A 20,285-nucleotide genomic window follows, 5' to 3' on the forward strand; every position below is an offset into this window, starting at 1 on the left:
AGTATATATCATAGAAGAGCAAAATCATTCTCTTGTAAACTCAAAACTGAACACTTATGTAAGAGACAAATTACAAACAAACCTTTGATAGGTTTTACAATTTGCTTTGTTATCAGTACTGATGAAATAAGACTTAAAGGTTATAAATTTTCATGGAATTTTAAACAATTCACATAAACTAGTCATAAAAAAAAATAAGTAGAATGTCTTCTTGAGGAATTCATAGACTGCATCATATCTGTTCTAGTAAAATATATACTTTTTTTATCTCATAAAATTGATTAAAACATATAATAATAAAATGCTTCGCTGGGCGCAGCTTGATACGACCGCAGAGGTCGAACCCTGAACAGTTGGGGCAAGTATGGACACAACATTCAAGCTTGATACAGCTCTGAATTTGGATTGTGATTAAATATTTGACACAGCATAGGTTTCTGACACAGAAAGAATGTGGTCTAAGAACTTCAATTTTTTTAATTTACCTATTATGGTCCAATGTCCAAAATCAAAATACATGGTTAGATTCAGCATATCAAAGAACCCCATATATTCAATTTTTGTTGAAATCAAACAAAGTTTAATTTTGGATCCCAACTTGGACAAACTTGAAAACTGGTCCCATAATCAAAAATCTAAACACATGTTTAGATTCAGCATATCAAAGTACCCCAAAAATTCAATTTTTGTTAAAATCAAACTCAGTTTAATTTTGGATCTTTCGGACCTTAATGTAGACCAATTTAAAAATGGGACCCAAAATTAAAAATCTAAAAACACGGTTAGATTTGGCATATCAAAGAACCCCAAGAATTCAATTTTTGATGAAATCAAACAAAGTTTAATTTTGGACCCTTTTGACCTCAATATGAACCAATTTGATAGCGGGCCCACAAAAATAAATCTAAATACATGGTAAGATTCAGCATATCAAAGAACCCCATATATTCAATTTTTGTTGAAATCAAACAAAGTTTAATTTTGGACCCCAATTTGGACCAACTTGAAAACTGGGCCAAAATCTAAAATCTAAATACATGTTTAGATTCAGCATATCAAAGAACCCCATATATTCAATTTTTGTTGAAATCAAACAAAGTTTAATTTTGGACCCCAACTTGGACCAACTTGAAAACTGGGCCCATTATCAAAAATCTAAACACATGTTTAGATTCAGCATATCAAAGAACCCCAAGAATTCAATTTTTGTTAAAATCAAACTAAGTTTAATTTTGGACCCTTTTGACCACAATGTGGACAAAGTTGATAAAGGGGCCCAAAAATCAAAAATCTAAATACATGGTTAGATTCAGCATATCAAAGAACCCCATATATTCAATTTTTGTTGAAATCTAACAAAGTTTAATTTTGGACCCTTTTGACCTCAATATGAACCAATTTGATAGTGGGGTCCACAAATAGAAAATCTAAATACATGGTTAGATTCAGCATATCAAAGAACCCCATATATTCAATTTTTGCTGAAATCAAACAAAAAAAGTTTAATTTTGGACCCCAATTTGGACCAACTTGAAAACTGGGCCAAAAATCAAAATTCTAAATACATGTTTAGATTCAGCATATCAAAGAACCCCATATATTCAATTTTTGTTAAAATCAAACAAAGTTTAATTTTGGACCCTTTGGACCTTAATGTAGACCAATTTGAAAACTGGACCCAAAATTAAAAATCTAAATACACAGTTAGATTCGGCATAACAAATAAATAAATGTGGTCAAAGATTTTACAAATCTAATGCGCCATACTGTCCAATTAAAGATTACTTCTTGAAATTTTTTAATATTTGAAATTTGAAGAAAAAAAAAATATTTGAAGAATAATTCTTTTTAATTTCTGAAATCTGAAATGAGAAAAAATTGACCCCCCACAATTTCTTTAATCCCTCCCCCCCCCTTTTTTCCCCCAAAAAATTCTTTCCCTCAAGATATGGTCATAATCTCAATTCAAATTTCCAATGGAGTTTGCAACCATAATCACCCATTGAAATTTACCATAGTGCTATTTTAATCTATTTTATAAAAAAATTTAAAATATAGTGTCAAATCTTTCATATGGATTTTGTTGTAAAAAAAAAAGATTCAACATTTGCAGATATTTTTACTGGTCTTCCTTTATAAATATGCATTTCTTTAAACATAATTTAAAAGCAGTGTAAGGGAAGTAACCAAAACGTTGTATTTGGATTACCTCCCTTACACTGTTTTAAATTATCTTAATTGTTCATTAACCATTACTTTATACATAATTTAAAAGCAGTGTAAGGGAGATAATTTCAATGATGTATTTGATTTATCTCCCTTACACTGCTTTAAATTATGTTTTGTACTAAAGTATTTGTCCATTAACCAGGACAACCTTGTTTTTCCCCCTTTTTTGCCCCTAATTCTTAAACGGTTTGAGCCATAACCCCCAAAAGCAAATCCTAACCATCCCTTTGTGGTATGGAAACTTTTAGTATAATTTCAGAGAGATCCATACACCGTTCCACAGTTATTGTCTGGAAACTAGAAAATGCTTATTTTTGGCCCCTTTTTGGCCCCTAATTCCTTAACTGTTGGTACCATAACCCCAAAATCAATCCCCACCTTCCTTTTGTGGTATTGAACCTTATGGTAAAATTTCATAGAGATCCATTCACTTAAACTAAAGTTAGAGTGCGAAAACTAATGCGTCTTCGGACGACGACGCCGGACAACGATGACGCCAACGTCATACCAATATACGACCACAAAAATTTTTTTGCGGTCGTATAAAAATAAAAGAATTGAATTTACATGTCTCAACATACTAATGAATAGATAACAAAACATGTTGATAAATATAAATATTAACGAGAAAATGATGACAAAAAAATCACTATATTTTCTGTATTGATTATATAAATTTAATAAGAAAGTCGTATAAGACTTTGTCTACTGAAGTGAAGCAGATCAGCAGACAGTGTATTATAAAGCAGGGAACCAGTCAATTCAATAAAACATCACAGTTCCTCTGACGTGGAACAAATCTACAAACAGTACCAAACAGAGAGAAGGGTACCAGTCAACTCAATAACTGATCAAGCAGACAGACAATAACAGATTTCTCTGCTGATGTAAAACACAGATCAACAAATATTACCATAAAGTGCAAAGCTCCTGATATAAATGAACTAAACTTGTGCACGGATGGACACGATAGATATTGAATGTCAGTGTACATACATTGTAATGAAAGTAATAATTTTCCTGCCTTTTTTTTAAATTGATGATGAAACGAACTATCAAGAAAAGATTTTTAATTCTCTGACACCCTCTAATTACAGAGATTGTAACTTCAGATTTCATTGGCTGGTATTCATAAGTCCTTGCACCTATATTAAAATAATGTAATCACAGAGGCAGATTTATCATAATCTGTTTTTCCAGCTCATTTTACAATACAACATGTACAGTGAATTATTGGAATTTTGTTGTGCATTTAGTACTCATTTCCATAAAATGTATTAAATACTTATTTCCATAAAATGTATTAATAGTAGCTTACTTCATACATAACTACTCAAAGGAAAATATCTATGTTAGTCTTAAAATTGTTCCTCATTACAAAGAGAGACATTTCTTCCCCAAACAAACTTCTCTGATTTCAATGATAAACAAAATTAATAATGTTACTATAATTACAGAAGAAAGCACTCCTTCCCATATCTTATTTAAAACACAAAGAACATAAAATCATGGGTCATCAGTAATTGCACATAATTACTCCTATGATCTTTTCATTATGATTATCTTACACCTTATGGAAATTTAAACACACATCCTGATCAGGTTAAGGGCAACTACTAGGTGCAATTTTAACACTTTTGAATTTTCAAGGATTTAAAAAAGAGAAATTTTCCTCCAACATTATGAAATCAAGGTTACTTTTTGATCTGAGAACTCTAAGGAAGCAACCATTTAACTTCAAGGGGGGGTTATAGTTTTTTGTCTGAGTCAAAAAAAAAATTTTGAGCAAAGAGCGAACATTATTTTTTAGTTTTCCAACCCTATCAATCAAATTATTTTTTTCAAAATTTAACACTATAAGGTATGGGGAAAATCTGGATTCAGAATATTTTTTTTTGTCATCTGCTTGACCACAATATTTTTTTTCATCAAATTGGGGATCAGAATATTTTTTTAGGAAAAAACCATTACCCCCTTGAAGTTTAATGGTCGTTCCCTTGTATCAGTACTTTACATGTTCTGTAATACATTGAGTAATGGTAAGCACTATGTTGATGGATACCCATTGTAGATGGAAAAATGTTTGAAATCCTAACCCCACAATATTTTCAAGAGTTGTTACTGAAAGTTTTTCAGAATGATTACAGAAAAGATTGACAGAAACACATGGGGAAAGTATGGAATGCACCAAAATCAGGAAATCAGAAAAATTTCATGATTTTTTAAAGGAATATATAGGTGCAAAAATGGCAAAATCAAGAAATCCAGCAAGTTTCTGAAAACTTTCTGCATGGAATCTCCATTAGTTTCCACTCAGGCTAATGATTCGAGAACGCCCACACCATTCAATACATTGTAATACAAAGAATCTTCCAGAGTGTACAATAGACCTGATAACACAATTATTCTTCCCAGTTGTGACATTTTTTCCATCAATTCCATAGTCTATAATGACAGATTTATCCCTGTTAAGACAAACACCTACACTTTTCAGTAGGAGACTTGGCATGAAGAACATGTGTACTACAAGATTTACAGACATTACGTTGACAGACACACAAGATAAATGTAGCTACATTGTATAAACAATTTAACCACTGCTCTTAATTATGCATTGTGTTAAGTTCCAAAAGTGGCAGAATAACATATTGATTGTGGCCTTGTAGAAGTAAAATAGAAGATAAACTTATGAGATTTCCCTTAAAAACTAAATTTATGATCATAATTCATGTACATTGTTTATAATCTCTGTCTGGGTATAACTTCCTGTACTTACATTGCCCTTATAACCTCAACTATTGTATTATATATTTCCATGTATGTAATAATTTACTTCAGATTTTTCTTATACAAACTGAAAGTCACCACAACGAGAGTTATAAAAGCCTTCAAATAGCTGTGCCCCCCCATCCCCTCCTAGCTTCCCAGGTTTCTTGAATTCTTACCTGTATGGATTTAGTTATCTCCTATACATCCATTCACACAACTTGGCTTTATATTTATCTGAAAATAAAAGGTTTGAAATTATTAATCTGTGAAAAATAACTGTCAGACATGTTCACAGTGTAACAGAGATCAGGTGTTCACCTATATGTATGAGTGAAACAATTCTCAGCAATCTTCAATACAAACAAATAACAAATGAATCAAAGAAAAAAATGGCCTGGTAACACAGAAAGTTCCATAAATAGCAGAGCATGCATGGTCAATAATGAACATATAAATATTTGGAAAAACATTGTATATCCCGCCTTTATGTAATTTTGATAGTATATAATGTAAATCTTGAACTTAAAAAGGCATTACTTTAACATGAAAACTATGCAAGATTCTCACTAAGGGCCAGTCCATGAGTCCTGAACTCGTGAAAATCTGTCTGAACTCATCTTTTTTTAAAACTGGCGAGTACAAGGATGCATCAAGATTGTAAAATGTATCAACTGAGCACATATTTCATCATTTCATAGCAAAAGTTTAAATATAATCTAAATTCGATGTCATTTCCTTTCTCTTTTTTGTCATGGGGATTAAAATAATAAATTATATATCAATACGATTCTATCTTTTCACTGTTGAACTGTCCTTCAAAAAATCCTTAGTCAGAACACTGTTATGCAAAACATTCAAAATCAAAGAACAATGTGACTGTGGTTTTATGTTTCTCTGAACATACATGTATGTATATATATCTTTTCTTGAAAATATCTATTCTAAATTTATAAGGAGCTTAGAAACAGGAAGATTTGATTTTTGATTTTTGGCGTTTTAACGCCACTTTTAAGCACCGCTTTTGGGCTATTTCGTGGCGGCCAGTTTTTATTGGTGGAGGAAGCCTGAGTGCCCGGAGAAAACCACCGACCTTCGATAGGAAAACTGACAATCCTAGTCAATTAAGATTGGAGTCGAGTGCACCCGCACGAGCGGGGTTCGAACTCACAACCTCAGTGTTGACTGGCTAGTGATTACAGTAGTAACTACTTAGACCACTCGGCCACAGAGGCCCCGAAACAGGAAGAAGATATGGGTTTGACAAGTCTAAACCTGTAGTGATAGACCAGTGGAGTGACTGGGCAGAAAAACATCAGGTAAAAGCAGAAGACACAGTGAACTATATAAGCATTAAGTCCAACAAATTAAAATGGTCAGTGACAAGATCAGAAAAAAATGTTGCTTTGTAGTGCAGAGGCAGACAGGGAAAATTAACTAAATATAGAGTTATATATACATGTATATGATTATCTTAAAGGACACCAGATAATTATGCCTTTACAAAGTGTACTTAAACTTGCACTTACAACTGCATGTTTCCCATTTAATGAATAATGACCTTGAATTGTGTCACGTTTCCACTTTCAATACAATCTCAAAATGTCATGTCCAAATTTAAGATTTTGTTTCTTAAATTAGTTGAAAGATCTCAAAAATCATGTTTCTTTTAAAGATGCATTTCCAGGCTTAATTGATGTCTTAATTCATAAACACTTCAAAATGTCAAGATGTCATTTAATTTTGAATTAAAATTCTTTACTAATTCACTAGACAATTGTGAGAAAATTCTTCATTTCAAACTAAAATACTCTAATTGTCAATTGGTTGCAAAATTATAGATAAAAGATGTTTGTTTGTTTTTGATTCTGAATGTTATGCAATGCCATAATTATTTCTAAATTTACAAAATAAGTATTAAGGATAAAATTCTCCTCTGTTTTCAAATAAATCAAATAAAATCAGCATCCCCAATGTTGTTGTTTGGTGTGCTTACAGTTTACCACTGTGATTGTGGGTACATTTTAAGTGGGAATATTATATCATGTCAGGCAATGGTCTAAATCTAAATAGAAGGAAGTTGTTATCACATCATGTTCTTTTAGACAAAATATATATAAATATTAATAATTAATGATCTCAAACCTACTGATATAAGTTATTGAAAACATTATATATTTGGACAACTTTCCAAATTTGATTTAGTTAAACTTTTAAATTATGCATGCTTTCAGAATAAATTTTAGCGAACATACCGAATGTATTTTGAAATTCCTCTAGTTCCTTTTATCACCAACTATTTCAAGGTAGATAAAGCTAAACATGCTAAATACCTTATGTAAATTTCACCAAATCTGATAATCTCGGAAGATAATTTTTAAACAATCCTTTAGATGAATTAAATCACATATATATTATAGCCCATTCATGACTCTACTATGCAATGTCACATTTCCTCAATTACAAAGAATTCCATAACTAAACTCTACATTCCATAACAAGTATTGAGAATTTCATCTTTTCTAAATCCTTTGTGATGCAGTGTGTACAATACCCCTATCAAAATGTCACATTAATTTTATGGTTATTCCTAATCCAGAGAACAGGGTCATAAATTTATTGAGAAGAATCCTGGGGGTTATCTACATAATAATCAAAGATTAAATTATCTAATCAATTACAGGTAAACAAATAACCTCAGGTAAACTTGTTTACAGGTCAGCTGATTGTGGGGGAGGGATCCAGTCTGGTGACATGTTTCTGGTCAATATTGATTGTATTGACAAATTGTATAAAAGATTAATTCAAGTATTTAACTATCCACAATAAAAGAGGATTTTTTAACAAAGGATATATTGACAATCTATACAACATCTTGTCTAGGCGTGAATTATAAATATTTAATTACTTTTCCTCACTTCTAATTAACAATAGTTCTAAGAAAAGATCAAACATACATCAGTAAGACTTTGGTTTATTTTTTAAATAATAAAATTATCTAAAAATCCTTGTAAAGGTGTGAAAAACCCACTTATAACAAACCAAGGATAATATTGGACTATGTTAATCCTTGCATCAAGGACGTATAACTAACATTGCTTGCATAAACTTTTTCCAAGTTTGACTAAACCTAGATATTGTTCCCTAGTAAATTTTCAACAACAAAAAAAAACACTTTACATTTTAAATACTACTGAAATGACATTAAACGGGTTAGTAAAAATACAACTTTTTGGGGCTTGCAGAGTTATATAGCTGTGGTCCCTCAATATCCAGTTAAAAACCATGACAAATTTAAGAAAAAAAGTATGCTTGAAATTCAGACATTTACCTTTTTAAATCAATGAAATATTGTATATAAAGTCCAATTGTTAATATTTTCAATAAGTCCCACCAGAGACAGTCTTTCTCTCCTCATGTGAATTAATGTAATTATTATTTTGTCTGATGCCAATAATTAACCAACACCACAATGTAAACTATCCTGCGTACTAATGACCTTACACACAGGAGGCTGTCTTGTTTATTTTACTCACACCTGATACCCTCTCTGTTTGTCTTACACATATCTCAAAAGCTGTGGGCATGATTTATTTCCAATTATCTCCCCTGGTTCCTCACATCAATGCTTGGTTCTTTGAGGTCATTATGACCAAATGTGACATCCACAGGGGCTGGGGAGTTTGATAAATGATCACTAAGAGCAGATCAAAAGAAGTGGTCAGGAGCCTGGGTTGTCTGTAATCTGTCCAATGGTCAGGTCACTTTGAGGAGATAATTAGTAATTAGTTTCTAAACAAATTATGACAAATGGCTTCAAGTGTGTAATTATCCTCTTGAATGATTGTGTTTTAAAGTTGCCTTTAGTTGGATGCTGATCACACAATGAGAAATTGTCTAAATTTGATTTGGTTTATTAATTTTTGATTATATTAAAAAGAAATCTGCATACTGATAAGATGGTGTAAATGATATCAAAATGTGCAATAATTTATTAAAGATGAAACAGTTGATTTATTTCCCTGTAAGACCAAAACTAAATATCTTCCCATTTTCAGATACATCACGTTGGCCGGTTGGCAATATATATATATTAATATATTTTATGTAGATTATAAAGTTCATTTTTTCACCTTCAATATGAATGGTGAAGTTACAAACTTAAGACATGCACATTGTGAAAAGTCCTTCTCTCTCCACCTTATAAAAGAACTTAGGTCAACCAATCTTTTTCAAAAGTATTCTTGCTTCTCTGACCATATCCACGATAAGTGACTGCCATAAGATAAGAATTTTATTAATCTAATCAAGAACCCATAAAGGGCATCATTTTACAACAATATTATGCACAATATGATAGGAAAAAAAAACAAGAACCTAATATAATACTATCATGTTATGGACAGGATCAGAGCCTAACACATCATATGTCTTACATAACTATTACAATAATTTCATAATAATCAAATATTATTTTATATATTTTGTATCCACCTGGATCTTATTTCTAAACAGTTAATAATATAATTGCGTAGGCACATGAGAGTTGGTAAATGCTAATTTGTGAACAGCCAGAAATATTTTTTATCCTTGGGTAATTCTTTAAAATTAGTACAAAAACTGTTTACTTTATCCCATAATAATTTCTCTGTTCGTTATATAAAGGACAACTTACTGAAAAATGGGTCTCATCTTCAATAGAATTTGATCCATGTGATCAACAGCTTTATTGCATTCTCCTAAACTGACCATTTGACCAATAAATATGCCATTATTGAACAGTAACATTCATAAAGATGGCAATAGAATAAAATGTTTGTTCCTGTCTTATGATATTGGAACATAAAGAGACCTTCCTCTCTTTAGTTTGTACTTTGAAATAATGTACTTGATTTTATCAGACAATTATCCCATAAAAATTCCTGTACTTTTGGAGGTTGACTTGGTCCAAACTGTACCATGTGTTACATGCTTGTTATCACACCTCAGGGAAACAATAAATATTGTCACCCTTCAATTACAGGGTGATAAATCTGTCTATTGACTGGCACATAATTACAATTTTATCTATATATCTGTGAGGTTAATTAAGATAGACTTCATCAACAGCTTTATTGCATTCTCCTAAACTGACCATTTGACCAAAGAATGCTAACAACGCCAACTGACCATCCAAGCAGAACATTGAAATGTTGAATTGTGCAATTAGTTAATTCTTGATGTACTTGACTTGTTTAACAATATCATAGATTACATCATAAAAATAATTAAAACCTAAATTGTATATTTTATCATTTTTAATTTCTGTTCCTCTAATAGTGATTAACTGGTAATATATACATGTAACCCCTTGTTAGCTACAGGTTCTTTCTGGTTATAATCTTAGTTAAGACTTGATACTTCATTCCTAATATTCATAATAATTACCCTGAATGGTGACTGGGGAATAGAAATATGGTCACTTCGGTCTTCTACCGACCAGCAGTAAAACCCTTGCCAAAGTGGGGCATCCATTTGGCTGCGCAGGATGTATCAAGTACGCAGCCACCTCCGGTAAGAATGGGGATGTTAAATCCGATGTTTAGTTATGTAGAGAGAGTTCCATGCTCTTTGCACGTTAAGAACCCTTGCAACAACTCTTTGAGGTGTCCCTATCCATTTCCAGTGACAGTCGAAATTTTTTCTGACCTTATATAATCCGGACAGCCTCAATTATAACACCTACCTATTGTATTTATTGTTAATTTGTTCTCGCCCAGAACATGCATGAAATATTTGCCACTGGACATTAAGCAACCAACAATCAATCAATTCATTTCTTATTAATGGGCCCACAAAAGAAAAAATGAGATCATTATAATAAACAATTAAACATGTGGAAAAGAACAATAAAAGAAATGGACAGAATTGGAAAAAGGAAAGTCATTCACTTTGAAAAATTCATACAGTGACTACAACTTTATACTTGCTATAGTAGTTATTGACAATTTTGAGTACTTTCCAGTGATTTAACTCTAGCTGAGACTGTTAACATAACTGTTATAGTAGTCTCAGACTATATCTATAAATATCTCACCATAAACTGTGATGAAACAATAGTCAAATGAAAGAGATGTCATTACTAGCTAACCTTTAGATGTTTGACCTTTGAAAAATATTATCCACATCTATGTGCAAAACAAATATTATGGTGACATTATATAATTGAGGCATCATGTTACATTTGTGGTGTAATACTGGGAAAGTTTTATTTTATTTTCCTATTTTATTGCTTTTATATAAATTGTTATCTATAAAAGGAAGCACACAATGGCATTACTTTTCTCATGTATATGGTGTGCACCAACTAAAGTGATCTGCAAGGTTGATGTTGAAAACCTACTTAAGACCCCTCAACCACCCAGGTGTATAGAAGATGCATGAGGTGAAGGATGTATTCCATAGATGAGGTCTCATATCATTGTGTTTTCATACTTTTACCATATGTATGGGGATATGAAAATAACACTTTATTAATTCTGTGGTCTTTTCAAGATTGACCTTCATCAGGACGCTCAAACTAAACATTTTAAAGCTGAAGGGAATATATAAATACATAAACACAACATAATTAGAAGCTTCATGACTGGAGGTGAATCAAGTGGGGGCGGGGAAGGGGAGGGGGTTGCCCAGGCCCCCCTTTTAGAGCCACATTTACGATAAATGGATAGACTTTTTACAAATATCACTTCAAACGTTGGCTTGACATGCTCCCCTTTTCAAAATCCTGGATCAGTACCTGATTACTAAAAGGGATGCAAATAGAATAGCCAAATACATCAAATGTCAACTTTGCCTGATACTGTATGACTTTTATCATACTAAAGTATGCACAACTTTGCCTGATACTGTATGTCACTTTTATCATACTAAAGTATGCACAACTTTGCCTGATACTGTATGTCACTTTTATCATACTAAAGTATGCACAACTTTGCCTGATACTGTACCACTTTTATCATACTAAAGTATGCACAACTTTGCCTGATACTGTATGACTTTTATCATACTAAAGTATGCACAACTTTGCCTGATACTGTATGACTTTTATCATACTAAAGTATGCACAACTTTGCCTTTCATTTCTGTCTTTAATAGTTTTTCTGATTAAGGCCTCTTCCTCATAGCAAAAAATAAACATTGAGCACACTTCATGTACGAAAGGCTTAAAAAATCTATTAGGATTACATAAGTCTGGTACCATTTAACTTGTTAAAAGCAACAGGAAGACCTTAGTTAATCCCCTGATATAATCCTCACCTCAGGTATATAACATCTGACATGTGGACTAAGACAAACAAACAGAACCATGCCTTTATTACTTAAACCTTTAAAATCTTTAAATTGATCCCAGAAATATCAGAACTAAGAGCAACAGGAAGAAGTTTTTTTAATCTCTTACTTACAAAAATCACAAAGAAAATGACAGACAACTGCCAAGCTTAAATACACCCTCTTGGAATTATTATCCTCATATTTTTATCATTTGAAGGTATTTAGCTGTCAGCTCTCCAGCACAGAACATGCAAAAGTCATTTTTTATTTCGTTAAAGACTTTGAACTTTATTCACCACATGTAAAAATCTTTTAATTTACCATTAATTGGGTAAAATATTTCCCAGATATCTAAAACCTGGGCAGATCCAACATGGAAAAACAATCTTTTGAAATGACTACCAGACAAGCTATAAACCACGGTTTTGTTTTTTATTGGAGTTTATCAGAAGTGGTTTTAATGTTTAACACATTTTTATATTTTATTATCTTAGATATGCCTGAAATCTACATCAAAAGATGATAATTCGTTTCTTCTTGATTCACATACAAAATGTAAACAAGCACCTGTTGCTTGGAGGGTATTTTGGCTGTTCTGTTTAGGTCCTTTACTCTTGTTTGTTCTTTTTGTTTGAATTTCAAGGCTATTTGTCTCAAGCATACCTCATCATAGTATGCTGCTCATATGTAAAGAAGTGACCGTATCATGCATTCAAGTAAGAAGAGCCGAAATAATTTCTAAAATCATTGCAGTCCTCTACCAATATAATGATTGATTATCTTTTACTTAACATCCATCAATGCAATGTGGGTTGACCAGGTTGAGAAAACACAAAAGGCAAGCATTTCTGTTGCCAAGGTATATTTGATAGGAGCAGAAATTTTGCCATGAAAAGCTTGTATAGAGTGGTTGCAAGGCTTCTTTCATGTAACTCTCCCTATACGAAACATTGAATTCAACATCCCTATTTCTGACCAGAACTGTCTGTGTATTTATACATCCTTTTACACAGCCATACGGATGCCCCTCTTAAGCATGGATTTTTACAGCGGGTGAGAGAAGTATAGGGATGATAGTATACAGAGCCAAGTCAAACCTTGAGGATCTACTGATATAAAAGTACTGGTCTAGGGAATTTGGTTTTGTTCTGTTGTTTCAAGAAAGCAGAACTGAAGTAAGGACTTTGGAAGAATTTAAAAGGCATCACTAATACAAACTCATAATAACCAACTAAAAACTGGCCAAAACATAGAACTTAGACTTTCCCAGCAGGACATGTGCCACTTTGTGCTTCAAATGAAAAAAAGGACTTTATACAAATATACAATTTGAAAATGATAAAAAAGAGAACAATGCACTTTCATGAGAATCCAGTAGCAAAATAGGGATACTACTTGGGACATTGCTGAAGTGTCCCTTGAAAAAGTTATATAACCAAATAACATTTTTCTGCAGATATAAATCTCATACAAGTACTCATTACACAAGGTACTTAACACATCTGGGATTTCACAAGGACGGTAAAATACTTTCGTTAGCCCTCAATGACATAAGTTCTTCTTTTACATCTAATTGCATGTATATACTTTACAACACATTTTTTCAAACTTAGACAGAAATATAAATTGGTAGAACATGTAGGTATTAAACAAATTCTTTCTCTTTTTCCATTTTTTTCCTCTGTTTTGTTTTTTTTTGTTTTTGTTTCTGCTTTTTTTTTTGGTTGCTGAAAATACAGAATTTGTACTTTCAATTTTTTTCAGGTAACAATTTTGTTTTAAATATACTTTATCTATAATCATTGTTTTTCGTTCATTGTTTTGTACATAAATCAGGCCATTAGTTTTTTTGTTTAGGTTTTACATTTGTCATTTCGGGCCTTTTACAGCTGACTGTGCAGTATGAGTTTTGCTCATTGTTGAAGGCTGTACGGTGATCCATAGTCGTGACATTTGGTCTCAGGTGGAGAGTTGTCTCATTGGCAATTATACCATATCTTTTTATTTTTATATATTTTTACATGGTATTGTCAACTCTATTGTTTATGCTATGTACTTAAATATGATACATGTACTTACTTTATAATTATTTAGCTGGTTTCCTTGTAACACATGTTATATTAATCCTCATAAAAATTGCTAATGTAATAATATCCTACAAGAATATTTCTCAAAATTTTACACTATTACATAAAATTCATTCCAAAGAGAATTAGCACAAATGACTTTCTGCTTCAGTTTCACACATTACATTTGAACAGAAGTGTCAGATCCAATTTCCTGCTAATGCCTGCAAAAATAGAAAAGTCAGAAATTGAAATAAAATGTTTCTCATTCATATCATCAGCTGCAATACACAAAAAACAAAAACAATCTCTGATCCTCATCAAGTATTAACCAATCAGAAATCAGATTACATCAGATAACCTTTAACCTACCAAATGTCTTCTTCAGCAGAAAAACAATAGTATGATTGACACTTTTGGGTCATAAAAGGGAGATAACTTATAGGTATGAGATAAGACTTACATTTATTGCTGTTTTTAATGAGGCAGGATTTACTCAGATTTATTATTACCACTACTAGACAAAGACTACATAAGCTTTAAATATTAATTGATCAATAGCAGATGCACCTGATTTACTGCATAGAAAAATATAAACATAAATTTTGCATCAAGTACTGCTGTTGCATATTTTTGCTTTTCTACTTTATTTTGTGAGGTTGGTGAACACATCTGTAATTAGCTATTGTGTGTTAACAATGAAACAGTTAAAACCATTGGTCATCTGAATATTTACCTGCTGTATTTTTTAGTTTAATATTTGTGAAAATATTTGGGATACAAATATTTTTACTTTTGTTTTATAATGGAGTCTAAACTACACTTTCTCTTATGATTGTGACCTGTTATCTATTTCTTGCATGACGAAAAATTTCTTGTATCACACTGCTCAAAAAGTGATACAAATTGTGTTTATTTGATTGGCTTATCCAACATAAAAACTGAGACGATATTAAGACATTTCCATTGGCTATAAGTTAAGTCATTGATGACTTTCAAAGGTTTAATGATGTACATTTTCATCTATGGGAATTAAGAGATATGTAATTTCTTCAATAATATACCAAATACTCACACTTTTCACCTGAAAATCTCCTTTTATTAAATTTTATTACATTCTGAAGCATTTAATTTACAAAAAGTTTTTTAAATGTCTGATGAATTAGTTTGACGCAGGAACAGGACATATGACGTCATACTGGTATGTGCAAAAGACCAGATCAACAATTGGCAGAATTTTCAATTTAACTCAATGAGAGTGTTGGCCATAAGAGAAATTGGTTGAACAACTCTTGATAATTGGATATTGCTTGATATCAACTCTTGTTATTTAATTTAAATAGTAATAATAACTCGCCAAAGGCTCGTTTATCTTTGTTGTTGGGACATTTTTCTTTACCAAATTGATTTTCTTTTTCAACTTTTCTGTTTTTTCATTTCCATATTCATGATATTGCACAGTAATAATTCATAAGACAAGAATATATGTCCAAAGGACATCATGTTCTGCACGACCATGGAAACATAATGCCCCCTACTATTATAGCCAAGGCAAAAAAAAAACAACCAGCAAGGCAACAGTGCACTACAAGACTCAAGTAAGACAAATCAATACCTTACATTTTGCTTCAAGAATATTTAAATTGAACCTTCCAGTAACATGTCTTAATTTAATGAGAAAATATTGATGTGTGTTCATGGAACAATTAGATAAATAAAATAAAAATTAAGCAATTCCAAAGTTTCATGCACTTAAAACAATGAATAATATGAACAAAAACTTCTATTTACAAAACATTTGATATCAATATTCTGTACCTATTATCTTAAGGTGAAAATGAAATAAAAATAGTTGTCTAGGGAGCAGTAATTGTTTGTGATGTGGGAACTAATTATATAGAATTCTGACTGACTGTTTTAATGATAATAAATTCTCTTGTCTCTGGCAGTAAATTACTTTAAGATATGTCAAAAATGTTATGTAATCTTACAAATAATAATATTCTGAATCACAAAGTCTTCAGAGAAAAAAAAGTGATAGTTTCTAGGGAAGTCATCTATTTACTGTCATTAACTTTGATTTGCCAAATAGTCCATGATAAGAGTCTGGATACACAATCATAATCCTAGTAACTTTGATGCCTTTCTTTGAAACCAATTTTACTGCCAAGTATCAAACAGCAGGTTATTCTGCAATTTAAGATGTTGATCCAGGATTTTGAAAAGGGGGCATTGTTAACTAGTCAACATTTGGAGTGGGACTCGTAAAAAGTCTATGCATTTAAACCAAATATGTATCTCCATAAGGAAGGCCCCCTAAACTCCCCCCCCCCCTAATTCCACCTCTGAATTTTCATATAGATAATACTTATTAATAAAAGAAGGTCATCGCTTTTACAAAATAAATGGGGAATGTGTCCATGGGACACAGATGATGCCCCTGCTTGCATATCATATAAAGTTATAAAGGGACATAACTGAAGAACGGTAAAAGTGACGCTACCCAAATTTGTACTTGATCTGAGTTTTGTGGTAATAAGTATTGTGTATAAGTCTCATAACATTTGGTTGAGGATAACTTAAGTTAGAGAACGGAAACGAAAAATTCAGCAATTTTTACGTTTTTAAAGGGGCATAACTCAAGAACCGTAAAAGTGACGCCACTCAATTTCGAACTTGATCTGTGTTTTGTGGTAATAAGCATTGTGTATAAGTTTCATAACATTTGGTTGAGGCAAACTATAAAGTTAGAGAACGGAAACCAACTTTGGGACGTACGGACGGAAGGACGGACAGACGTACAGATGGACAAGGGTAAAACTTAATGCCCCCTCCTCCACGGCGGGGGTATAATTATGCACAAATTGACACTTCTATATAACACAAAAGAAAGAGACACAAAACATTGTAGTCTGAATGCCAAAGATTCATTGGATAACAAAACTTCAATTAAATCAGCATGTTCTTTATGTAAAATATAGAAAATAATAGACTGACACAATTTTAATAAGTAACATGGTGGGCTACAACATTTTTGGTTCTCTTCCAAAGAACATTTATAATTTCAAATCTTTAAAATACTATTTGAAAATTGAAAATTACATAAATGTAGTAAACATTTGATCACTGAGGTTGTAATACTTTAACAGCCTGAATCACATTTCTAGGAAATAGAAAATTTACTATATACAAAAATACACTGAGAGAGTGATCAACACAGAAAAACCAAAGCATCTAGTAACCCGAATAATTCTGTGCCAGTCCCTGTGATCGACTCTCCCACTCGTTAATGTAGCCATCGTAGAGCAGTGGAATATAACGACTGAATTATTCGGGTTAAGCATCTAGGTCAATATGGAGTCAAATGATTGACTTCAAATTCCTCATGATCCAAAATTATTTCCAACTACCAAATTCACCATTTATCTTTATTCCAAGATAGTTTATTTGTTTTGGAACAGTATAACAAATAAATAAATAAATAAATAAATAGTTTCATGGAATTCTTGAATTATGAGATTGCAATAATCTGTAAATGCCAATTCCAGAACTCAAATTGCCTTCTATCTTTTACCTTTTTCAACAGTATCCTTTTTTCAACTGAATATCTGCTAGCTGTGTAGTCAATAAAAAACACAAGCAATTTTATAAGTATCTCTATTAACAGCCAATCAAGTGCAATGAGCCTCTATCAACAACCAATCAAAAGCTATAAAATGCCAAGTGTTAAAAAAAATTCAGGGTGGGATCGAGGAGGCAAATTGAAACACCCACCCAGTGGGAGTGCAGAATCAATTTCTTACATTTGCAACACCTACAGTGTGAAGTAACTAACAGAAAAAAAATACACCAGAAAGAACAGATGTGCAATAAAATTCACTTCATTATTTTTTTTATTGGAATATAATCTACAAAGCATGTCTGTATGGGGTAATTCCTGTTCTGGTTTACATCAGTAGTATAGGTAATAAGGCAGATAAAAGGATACAATGTTACACTCACTTTATCAGACACGACTCCAATAGTAAAACATAATGTTAATTAGGTAGCACATTTCTGATCCTAATGTGTGTTACTCATTTCCTCAAGAAAAACCTTTTGTTTTGATAATGAAAAAAAACATAATCTTGATTATAGAAATGATGCAAAAACAAATTCTACAATGACATTCCACTGTTAAATTTCCCTTCATGAATATCAGTATTTCTTTCAATCTAGCGGCACAAGAAATTCTTAAAAAGGGGATTTTACTGGAAAGAAAAGAGATTTTTCTTCATACATTTAAAAAAAAAAAAAAAAAACAGTTATATAATCCAACAACATAACAACGAAAATGAAAAATCATAAACTAAATCATTATCTATGAGATGTTTTCTTACACTAAAACTCTCTGGACTTACCATTACAAAATCTGAGTATCTAACCCTCCCTATTAAAAATATCAGACAACTTACCATTACAAAATCTGAGTATCTAACCCTCCCTATTAAAAATATCAGACAACTTACCATTACAAAATCTGAGTATCTTAAACCCTCCCTATTAAAAATATCAGACAACTTACCATTATAAAATCTGAGTATCTTAAACCCTCCCTATTAAAAATATCAGACAACTTACCATTACAAAATCTGAGTATCTAACCCTCCCTATTAAAAATATCAGACAACTTACCATTACAAAATCTGAGTATCTAACCCTCCCTATTAAAAATATCAGACAACTTACCATTACAAAATCTGAGTATCTAACCCTCCCTATTAAAAATATCAGACAACTTACCATTACAAAATCTGAGTATCTAACCCTCCCTATTATAAACATCAGACAGACAGCCCACCTGTTCAAACATCCTTTCACATAACAAAAATGGTCTCTGATCAATAAACCTGGTGCAACAGCTTGAGTAGAAATCTTGACAAAGATTGGAGAAACCAAGAATGGGACTGTTTATCAATTTGAAGCAATTAATTATCAACAGTTATTTTAAAAGTTTTTATTTCTAAATTCTTTTTCATGTAGTGTGTATAAAATTTGGTTTCTTGTTTTCTTATCTATCAGAGTTCCTGGTAGAATATAGGATAAACCTTTTCAGTTTTTGGTTATTATCGAAGTAGTATTGTTGTTCTTTTTCTCTCGATATTTGACCAATTATCAGTGAAGTTTGTGTTTTTTTTTAGATAAAATTTTGCATGAATATGATTCATGTTAGAAATATTCCACTTTTCAGTTTTAAAATATAACTATAATATGCTGACTTCAATATGTTTTGACCTTTTTAGGTTATTTCTGACTTTAATCTGAGAATGAAATTTTAAATTTTCAGACAAAGCCAGTACATGAACTTTAAAAACAGTTTATTACACTCTAAAGAATTTTTGTTTTTTATAAGAAACATACACATTGATATGGAAATTTATCTTTTGGGAGTTAAAACTATATTTATTCCTCTGCTCAACAAAACGTTTTGGATGTTTATGGCTTAATTTAAAGATAATTGAAATTTTTAGTGTACAACATGAATCTAGCTTTAGTTTGTAATATTTAGAGAACCATAGGGAGACATAAAGAATTTCCTTCATGTACCAAACATCGATGTACCAACCCAGACAATTTATCTCCATAACTACCAAACATCGATGTACCGACCCAGACAATTTATCTCCATAACTACCAAATATAGGTGTACCGACCCAGACAATTTATCTCCATATTTACCAAATATAGATGTACCGACCCAGACAATTTATCTCCATAACTACCAAATATAGGTGTACCAACCCAGACAATTTATCTCCATAACTACCAAATATAGGTGTACCAACCCAGACAATTTAGCTCCATAACTACCAAATATAGGTGTACCAACCCAGACAATTTATCTCCATAACTACCAAACATAGATTTAAC

At 31.7% G+C, this 20,285-nt stretch overlaps 1 protein-coding gene across 17 annotated transcripts in view; it reads right to left on the bottom strand.

Moving 5' to 3' along the window:
• LOC127716125 (teneurin-m-like) overlaps window positions 1–20,285 on the bottom strand; it is a 210,057-nt gene that overhangs the window by 133,384 nt on the left and 56,388 nt on the right. For 5 of the 17 annotated variants that reach the window (XR_007988771.1, XR_007988773.1, XM_052222219.1 and 2 more), the window contains exons 1-3: window positions 18,996–19,331; window positions 14,389–14,599; window positions 5,175–5,232 (exon numbers count right to left, since the gene is read on the bottom strand). The gene's annotated coding sequence lies outside the window, so the exon portion shown is untranslated. Of the gene's footprint in view, window positions 1–5,174; window positions 5,233–14,388; window positions 14,600–18,775; window positions 18,901–18,995; window positions 19,337–20,285 lie in introns of those variants that run through there. The other 12 variants (XM_052222221.1, XM_052222222.1, XM_052222220.1 and 9 more) reach the window with 9 other exon arrangements.

Source organism: Mytilus californianus, unplaced genomic scaffold (genome assembly GCF_021869535.1).
Source record: "Mytilus californianus isolate M0D057914Y unplaced genomic scaffold, xbMytCali1.0.p SCAF_9, whole genome shotgun sequence".
In the NCBI taxonomy this organism is placed as follows: domain Eukaryota; kingdom Metazoa; phylum Mollusca; class Bivalvia; order Mytilida; family Mytilidae; genus Mytilus; species Mytilus californianus.